Source organism: Bidens hawaiensis, unplaced genomic scaffold (assembly GCF_021521415.1).
Source record: "Bidens hawaiensis isolate Kalapana, Puna unplaced genomic scaffold, B.hawaiensis_p1.1 tig00073259_1, whole genome shotgun sequence".
In the NCBI taxonomy this organism is placed as follows: Eukaryota; Viridiplantae; Streptophyta; class Magnoliopsida; order Asterales; family Asteraceae; genus Bidens; species Bidens hawaiensis.
In genome coordinates this window covers 1-8,456 of record NW_027502758.1, presented here as the reverse complement: position 1 = coordinate 8,456, position 8,456 = coordinate 1, and the positions used below count along the sequence as shown (strand labels likewise).

The 8,456-nt window shown below is 36.0% G+C and overlaps 1 pseudogene; it reads left to right on the top strand.

The window, feature by feature from the left end:
• Positions 1-871: 871 nt before the first annotated feature.
• LOC143606161 (calcium-transporting ATPase 12, plasma membrane-type pseudogene) lies at positions 872-3,947 on the top strand (annotated as a pseudogene).
• Positions 3,948-8,456: the final 4,509 nt, after the last annotated feature.

Genomic DNA, 8,456 nt, shown 5'->3' with positions numbered 1-8,456 from the left:
CATTCAACATAGCTAACTATCCATAGGTGACGTGTCAAAACAATTTGGCAAATACTGTATATAAAGAAATTTTCTCAAAATTGTAAATTTGAGGTGTAGACTACTTTATTGCTTGTACTATAATATTGTTCGTTTCTTTCAAAAACAGACCTTATTTATTTTTACCATTTAACAAATTTTGTTTAATATACGAGTTTAAAAGCTAGTTAGTTACATAGTTTCTTTAAATTAATTATAAATTTAGTTTCAATGCCCCGATCAGAAGATGAATAAGATGGACGGTCAATTATAAAAACATGAGACAAATTTCTAGCTTTATAGTGTCTTCACGTGTGTCACTTGTATTATACACGTTCGACCCTCTAGAAACCATACCATCACACATCTTCGACTGAAACAAAGATGATCGACTAAAAGGGTGGAGAGCGATAAAGATATCGATGCGTTCTGGTGGTTCGATGGTGGCCACATTTATTGCTTAACAGCCACGGCATTTATTATCGGATTCGGTCACATTATCTTGTACGTGTTATATGCGTGGTCCAGAGGAAACATTGTCTATTGCTTAACAGCCACGGCATCTTTCTTTTATGAATTATTATGTGATGTCATGCCCCTCCCCCACCCCCCTTAAAATGTGGAATCCATTGAATTGATTATAACATCATGAAACTTGGACAACAAACAACTGGAACTCAATTTTGCATTTAACCCCTGTATGCTATTACTATATTATGTGTTTACACGCATATGGATTTCTACGAACTTTCCCTCCTTTTTTATGTATAAAATGATGTTCAGCGATTGAACCAGAAATATAATCCACTTAATTTGCCTTTTGCTCACTTTGCAAACAAGACACTACACGAAAATGGTTGCAGAAATTCAACCCTTGCATGATATTGGTTAACATGTTATACAGCATGAGCACTGCAACATTTACCAAGGCCAAGAAAAGATGGCGGTCGCGCGTACTTCACTATACACTTCTCAAACACCATTGCCAAAAACATCATCTCCAAGGCAATAGCCGTTTCTGAAATCCCAAAATATTCTGTTATCGAAACCATCCCACAACTTGTTGATCCTAAGGTTAGTATTAATTATCAAAGACGATTCTGATCATCATTTCTACACTATCGATCAAACGCGACTCGTTAATATTGTACAAAGCAAAGATATGGAAACACTTCACAGGTTTGATGGTGTTAAGGGCTTAGCAAAAACCTTGACACTCATCTTGAAAATGGAATCAACGGTCAAGATCTAAGCGAAAGGGTAACTGTGTTTGGTTCCAACACGTACAAAAAACCCCGTCCAAAGGGTTTGTTTTATTTTGTGGCTGAGGCTTTTAAGGACGTCACGATTCTTATACTGATAGGGTGTGCGGTTCTTTCTCTTGGTTTCGGTATCAAAGAAGACGGGATAAAAGAAGGATGGAATGAAGGTGGAAGCATACTTCTCGCGGTGTTTCTAGTTATTGTTGTGTCAGCGATTAGTAACTTCAGACAGGAGAAACAATTTGACAGCTTGTCAAAAATAAGTAATAATATAAAGATTGATGTCGTTAGAGAAGGAAGAAGGCAAAAGATATCTATATTTGATATAGTCGGTTGGAGACATCGTTGTCTTGAACGTAGGAGATCAAAATACCAGCAAACGGGTTGTTTATTGATGGACACTCGTTGCTAGTGGACGAGTCCAGCATGACGGGCGAGAGTGAGCAGATAGAAGTAAACGCCAACACTAATCCATTTTTAATCTCTGGTGCTAAAGTGGCTAACGGGCATTGTCAAATGCTAGTGCTATCAGTCGGGATGAACACCGCTTGGGGGAAGATGATGAGTTCTATCACTGGTGATAATAACGAGCAAACCGCCATTACAATCACGCCTCAACAAACTTACTTCTTCAATCGGAAAGGTAGGTCTTGCAGTTGCTTTCCTAGTTTTGGTAGTTATGTTAATTCGTTATTTCACGGGAAACACGGAAGATGAAAATGGTCACAGAGAGTACAATGGGAAACAGACCAGTGTAAACAAAATACTAGATTCGGTTACCGATATATTCTCGGCGGCAGTGACCATTGTGGTGGTGGCCATCCCAGAAGGTTTACCGCTAGCGGTTACCCTCACACTTGCATATTCTATGAAGAGAATGATGGCTGATCAAGCGATGGTCAGGAAGTTATCCGCTTGTGAAACAATGGGTTCAGCAACGGTTATATGCACCGATAAAACCGGGACTTTGACTATGAACCAGATGACTGTAACTAGGTTCTGGCTCGGTCTCGAGTACATGGAGCAACATTCTTCCAGTGTTATCTCCCAAAAAGTCCGTGAGCTTCTCCATGAGGCAGTCAGGTTTAACACTACTGGTACGGTTTTTTAAACACGCCTCACGGATGGTACCTGAATACTCTGGAACCCCAACCGAAAAAGCAATTCTATCGTGGGCGGTTGAGGATTTGGATATGGATATGGAGAAACTGAAACAAAGTTCGACTGTACTTCATGTCGAGACCTTTAATTCCAAGAAAAAAAGAAGTGGGATTTCGATTAGGAGAAACGTGGACAACACAATTTCATGTTCACTGGAAAGGAGCTGCAGAGATGGTTCTAGCAATGTGTTCTAAGTATTATAACAGCAACGGGCGCAAAATGATAATCGATAGCAACTCAAGAACACATTTGGAGAATATAATTGAAGGAATGGCAGCGAGCAGGCTAAGGTGTATTGCTTTTGCGCATAAGGAGGTTCCAGAAGGTACGGATTATCACACATTAACCGAAGAAGGGTTAACATTGCTCGGGATTGTCGGGTTGAAGGACCCGTGTAGGCCCGGATCCAAAAAAGCTATAGAAACATGCAGGTTTTCTGGAGTTGAAGTCAAGATGATAAACCGGAGACAACGTATTCACAGCAAAAGCCATAGCCACCGAATGTGGAATACTTGAATCGGGCCAAGAAGTATGTGAAGAGGTAGTGGTGGAAGGTGTCCAGTTTCGTAATTTCACAGATGAAGAAAGAATGCAAAAGGTTGACAAAATTCGTGTGATGGCAAGATCTTCACCTTTTGATAAGCTTTTAATGGTAAAATGCTTGAAACAAAAAGGACACGTGGTGGCAGTTACTGGTGACGGGACAAACGATGCGCCAGCACTCAAAGAAGCGGATATTGGACTTTCAATGGGAATTCAAGGAACTGAAGTGGCCAAACAGAGCTCTGACATTGTCATCTTGGATGATGACATTGCTTCTGTTTCAAACCGTATTAATGTGGGGACGATGTGTGTACAATAACATCCAAAAGTTCATCCAGTTTCAGCTCACAGTCAATGTAGTGGCTCTCGTTATTAACTTCATTGCAGCGGTAACTTCTGGCGGGGTCCTTTAACCGCAGTTCAAACTCTTGTGGGTGAACTTAATCATGGACACTCTGGGTGCACTTGCACTTGCTACAGAAGGGCCCACTAAGGAACTCTTGAACAAACCGCCCGTGGGTCGGGTCGAGCCACTCATAACTAATATTATGTGGAGAAAACCTACTGGCACAAGCGACTTTCCAGATTACTGTTTTATTGACATTCCAGTTTAAAGGCAAGGCGATATTTAATGTCGACGAGAGGGTGAAGGACACGATTATTTTCAATACTTTCGTGTTATGTCAAGTGTTTAATGAGTTCAACTCGAGGAAGCTGGAGAAAAGGAATATATTCAAAGGTTTACACAAAAACAGACTGTTTGTTGGAATAATCGGGATGACTACAATCCTTCAGATTGTGATGGTGGAGCTTTTTGAAGAAGTTTGCTGATACAGAAAGATTAAACGGTGTGCAGTGGGGGAATTTTGTATTGGTGTTGCAGCTTTATCGTGGCCTATTGGATGGGTTATGAAGTTGATACCAGTGCCCGCTAAACCATTTCTAAGCTACATTAGACACTAAGTTACACAACAGTTGTTAATACATGAATTATTCTGCTATAGATAGCAGTGGTATGATCTAACTTACTTTGTGTTATCTTCATTGTAAAGACTGGCTTTATGATTATATAAATATTATTATGATTTGTTTCTATTTTCTTTGTTTTTGGCCTTCATATTTAGTTATGAAGTAAACACAGTATGCAGTGAATAAAGAGACCACACACACTTAACAACTCTATAAGTAAACAATCTTTCCATTAGGAATTTGCAGCCCAACTTATTTGTATAATGCAAAAAGGTTGGCGTATCAGCTTTCTTTGTTTTGAACCAAAGCAGGTGAACCATTTAATATATTTATGTATGAACATCTAACAAATACCAGATTTGAAATACATTAAAGCTAATCTTATGTCAATTAAGGGTACACCAGAGGCAGCAAGAACACAAAGGCATGTAAGATCGAATAATATTATTATAACAAGAAAGAGTAACCGCCAATCGCCTTGAACGGGAACCAGACGCTTTTTTTTTAGAACGGATTGCTTGGTATTTACAAACAGGCCAGCTAGTGGCGGACCCCGGTTTGGAATCATAAAGTGTTTCTTCCAAATAACTCCTTCCCGCGTCAGTGTCAGAGAATCCTAACAACACTTAACTAATGGAGGAGCGCTCTAGCGATAATCTGGTTTACCAAAATCATACTTTGTGTTACATAGGGTTATTCCCAATACGTGGCAAATGACGGAGCGCACAATTACGTATGAATTATTTGGATATACGCGAGTAATTTATTTATATTTTGGATAGGGTAATACAATTACTTTATGAATTATTCGGTTTTTCGGGTTTCAAAGTTTTTAATCCATACCCAAATCTCTCACGGTTTCTTCGGGTTCAAGTAATTTGGGTTCAGGTTTTTTTCGGGTTAATCGAGTTCGAGTATTTTAGAAAAAAAAACTATATTGCTAAATTTAAATGTAACATATTCCTGTTTACTCATAATATAAATAAACCAATAACAAAACAAAAATAAACCGATAAAACATTAGAGTAAAAATTTAACAAAGTTCAACCATAATAAATAAGACCAGCGTAATTAGGGCTATAAACGAACCGAACGAACACGAACAAGGCCTTGTTCGTGTTCGTTCGTAAAGAAAATAATGTGTTTATGAACGATTTACGAACACTTAACGAACGAGATTTTATGTTCGTGTTCGTTCATAATGTGTTCACGAACACAAACGAACGCAAATAAGATCGGCAGAGCCTAGAGATTGAGACCGATGTATTCATCAATGTGAATAATGAAAGCTTATAAACAAATCGAATGAACACGAACAAGTTCGTTCATTTAACTTTAGAAGAACACGGACACTTAATCGAACAAATATTTATGTTCATGTTCGTTTATTTAAAGATGGACACTTGTGTTCGTTTGTTTAAAATCTAAACGAACATAACTGAACAAAGATAAATGAACATGTATGAACAAATGTAAATGAACACAAATATAAACGAACTTAAATTAAAACAATTAAATGAACAAAAATTAACAAATATAAAACCTTTAAGCCCATGCCCTATTCAGATAATATTTAATTATTTTATATTAATACATAAACGAACATAAATAAATAGACATAAAACGAACGTTCATGAACATAAATGAACGAACAGAACATGCGTTTCATGTTCGTTCGTTTAATTAAACGAACACAAAGTTTTTGTTCATGTTCGTTCGTTTATTAAATAAACGAACATAAGCGAACTTCCCGCCGAACGGTTCACGAAAGTTCACCGAACGTTCGGTTTCATTTACAGGCCTAAGCATAATCGTCTTCAGTATGCCGTAATTAGGGTGTTGTATTATAGATGCTTTTAGTCATATATTGAAACATTAATAAACAATAAATAATCAATTCATAATAGGTGGAACAAGAACAGTTGATTTGGACTAAACTTTGATAATGTTTAGCGGCCAGGCCTTAGCCTATAATATCTAAAAATATATATGGTTTTAAACTAAAAGTTTATTCGGGTTTTTCGAGTTGACCCAAAACATAGAATTCGGACCCAAGAACCAACCCGAATTACTTTGGATCGGATTCGGGTTAGCCTTTTTTTCAGGTACGGATTTCTCGGGGCGGATTAGTTCGGGTTCGAGTACAGGTTTTTTTCGGATTGGGTCTCAGGTTTCGGGTAAAAATGACTGCCATACTAGTGATTGATCCAAGACAACTTGTTGGTTAACATTTGGGCCTGAAAATAGTATTCCTCTTCTCATAATTGACTATTGACTTTACATTCACATAAAATTTTCTCCCCAAAAGAATACGCCCTTGAAAATTAACATGCAAATGTCCAATAAACAAAATATATCCTGTTTAGGAGGCCCTAATAAAATAACTCATAACTTTCACGATTCTTGAATATATACCTAATAAAGTGGCATTAAATGTTACTATATTTTGCATAAAGTCATTGAACTAGAACAATCAATAAATACTTCACACACGTTTTGGTTATACTATTACAAGGATTGGCCTGATCGAACTTTTTATGTAATTCACAATACTTTATTGGTCATTGAACACATGAAAGCGATGCAAACTTCGTAGAAACATGCTAAGATATACATAAGTATTACGATTTACGATCATTTTAGGGCCCTGAGTTAGTTGAAAGCACTTTCATAGAATGGTAGGAGGTTTCTTTTCGGTGATTTCAAGGATATTACAAATTTTGAACAAGAAAATGATCGTAGCTTCTTATTCAAGCATCTCAAATCTCTTTTAGAAAAGCAATATTCTATGCTTTATTGATATTCATATAAACTTTGTTTGAGTACAAAATCAAAACAATATTTTGAGTGTTTTACGTCAAAATTTCTTCTTGTTAACATTGTCCTTAAAGAAATCTTGTTATCTTAAATTATTTTAATTGACAAAATGTATTTTGAGTTGAATTGGTAATTCCAACTTTCCACGGTGGAGGTATTGAAAGAGGTGCTAGGATGTTCCTTTTTTAAAATTGCAAAAGATACAAAAAACCAACATACTTTCTGTATTTGTTCATAAAAATTTCTTTATATTTTTTTTACATATTAAAGTCCCCTATACTTGTATTTTTGAACAAAAATGTGAAATGACCTCCAATAGCCTATTAATTAATAATTATTAAATTAAAAGAAATTTTTGTTTTTTGTTTTTAATTTACCATCTCTATCTCCGGTGAACTACACCATACCACCATGAATCACGATACTCCGATTGATAGGTTAGTAATGGAATGAATGTAAAGTTTGGCTAGAATGCCAGGTTTATGTACATTTGAATGCTTTATATAAAAAGTATTGTCCTATTATATAGAGAAATGAATGAATCTAGAAATGTATTCGAGTGATAGAGGGGTGGGAAGAGTTGGGTAAACGAGGCTGAACAACAACAACAGTGGAATTATAGGATAGTCAGAAATACGTAGCCGTCAATAGACAAATACCATTTTTCCCCTAATTAGTTCAGACTTTCTTCAAATAGCCCCAATTTTTCACAAGCAGCCGTATTCAACTCAGAAACTCCAGTTAATATGTATACATACACAGTTGGCTATTTATGCATTTAATTTCCAGAGAAATATATCTTTGAATCCTTTTGCCAAATAGCATCAACATAATCTTAACACCTACTATATTTCCGTGATTTGAGTCACTCTGACAAAGAATCAAATAAAAACATCAAAATGGCAAGCAAAGGAATCTGCTATTAATTATATATATAAAAAATGACAATTTGAAGACGAAAGGGAAGGCTAGAACACTATGATCAGAGAAACGGGTATGGTGGTGAGGTAGAGAGGCCTGAGGTATGATGGTGAAGGTGACTGGAGATAGAGATAAATTTCTTTTAATTTAATAATTATTAACAGGCTATTATTGCAGGTCATTTTATATTTTTGTTAAAAAATATCAAGTATAGGGGACCTTATATGCAAAAAAATGTAGAGGGACTTTTATGAGTAAATACATAAAATATGTGGTTTTTTTATGGTATTTCCCCCCCTTTAAAAATGGTTTATTAGATTGTAATTATCCTAACTTTCACCTATTGGTTGACGCTAAGCCAAATTTTAAAAATAATTACCGGCAATCTCAATGTTCAACCTATTTTCCTATAACAGTCCTTCGCTAACAAAACTTTAAGGTAGCGTTTAGTATGTAAGAATGAAGAGCGGAATGGAATAGCCAATCGTAAGGGAATCGAGAAAAGTGTGTTTGGTTGATCAAAGGAATGGAATGACATATTACCTAGTCCATTCCATCCCCCTAAGCATTCTCAATCCATTCTTCATCTCCATATCTATAATTACACTAAAAATATCATCTTTTCTCTCTCATTTTCAATAAAATAATATTTTTTTATACTTTTATCATTACATTTTCTCTCTCATTCACTCACAACCACTTTAAAAAAACATTAAAAAAATTATAGAGATGAACAATGTGTGTCTCCAAATTTAACCATGAATA